This window comes from Lonchura striata, chromosome 3, assembly GCF_046129695.1.
Source record: "Lonchura striata isolate bLonStr1 chromosome 3, bLonStr1.mat, whole genome shotgun sequence".
In the NCBI taxonomy this organism is placed as follows: domain Eukaryota; kingdom Metazoa; phylum Chordata; class Aves; order Passeriformes; family Estrildidae; genus Lonchura; species Lonchura striata.
The window spans coordinates 20,041,005-20,042,701 of NC_134605.1; positions in this window are offsets into that span (position 1 = coordinate 20,041,005).

Below are 1,697 nucleotides of genomic sequence, written 5' to 3' on the forward strand. Positions count from 1 at the left end.
CGGCGGGCGCGGCGGGCGGCGGGCGGCCCCCGGCGGGGGGCGCGGGCATGGGGCGGCGCCGCGCGGAGCCCGGCGCGGCGGCGGCGGCGGCGGCTTCGCTGCAGGGGCCGCGGCTCTGAGTCATCCCCCGGCGGGGCTGCCCGCCCGCCTGGCGACGGCGGCGCCCCGGGGCCGTTGGCCTCGCCCGCCCGCCCTGGGCCCCGGGGCCGCGGGCAGCTGCGGCGCGGGCTGGGCGGCGCGCACCGGCCGGCTCGCTCTGGCCATGCGGGGCGGCGGCGGCGGCGGCCCCGCCGCGGGGGAGACGCCGCGGGGAGGCGGAGGCGGAGGCTCCGCGCAGCGCCCGGTCGACGGCGGGCGGAGGGAGGGAGCGTGCGGCGCGTCCCCCGGGGAGCCGCATCCCCGGCGGGGAGGCTCCCGCAGCCCCGCTGCCGCCGCCCGCCCCGGCCGGGCCGCTGGAGCCGCCGCTGCCGCGCCCCCGGGGGGCTGCCGCGCCCGGCCGGGGGAGGGATGGGGCGGGACGGAGCCGCCCTGCCCTGCCCTGCCCAGCCCAGCCCTGCCCTGCCCTGCCCAGCCCAGCCCTGCCCTGCCCTGCCCTGCCCTGCCCTGCCCAGCCCTGCCCTGCCCTGCCCTGCCCTGCCCTGCCCAGCCCTGCCCTGCCCTGCCCTGCCCTGCCCAGCCCAGCCCTGCCCAGCCCAGCCCTGCCCTGCCCTGCCCAGCCCTGCCCTGCCCTGCCCTGCCCAGCCCTGCCCTGCGCGCCGCTCCCCACTTCTCCCCACTTCACTTCTCCGCTCCCACCGTGGCACCGGCCGGGCGCGGGGGACGGGCAGAACGCGCTGGTCCCTCGCCGTGTGTGGGATGCGCCTTGACCGCTGCGGGGCTGGTTTGGCTTCTAAAGCTTTCCTCTACGCCCGCTGCCAAGAGGGTGTTTTTGAAGGAGTTGGTGGTGGCTGGTGGAGCAGCAATTACTTAAATTTAGCCATTTCTAGATGAGCGATTTGTTGTTTCTGATCTGACTCCACAGAGGTAGACCTAAGAAAATTATATATTTTGGGTTGGATGCCAAATGCCCATTTAATCTTAGCTAGTGTCTGAAAAGTGATTTTTTTCCCCCCTAAGATGTTGGATTCTGTCTTTGCTGTTTGCCTTGGAACAAACACTGTAGCCTTTCCTATCTGTTATGCTGCAGTAAGAGCTGCAGTCCTTTTCTGGGAGATTTGAAGTAAATAATTACGTTTGTATTTTTAAAATAAAATGAGAATTTTCACTGATAAATGTATTGCAGAGAGAATGGGAGTGATGCCAGTTCTGCAAACATATGTGTAGGGGTTGATAACACATGTAGGAAAGATCTGAGCTTGGAGGAGGAAATGCTCTCCACAATTTACAGTTGCCCGCGTTAGTCTCAGTGGGATGGGAGGGAGCTTGTGCCTTGTGCCCTGGTTTATATATATATATATATATATATATATATTTATCCTAGGTTCTATTGGTTCTACTTTTTCTGGTGTTTTCCCTTTTTTTTTTTTTTTTTTTTTTTTTTTTTTTTTTTTTTGTCTACAGGAAAGTATTTCCTGCCCATGGCTAGCTGCATGATGTCTTTTAGCAAAGGGCTATTTGCCATCACTAGAACCTCTCCATAGCTTTACACATCTATTTCTTATTTTGGATCTGAGAGATTTTGCTTAGCCATGAGATTT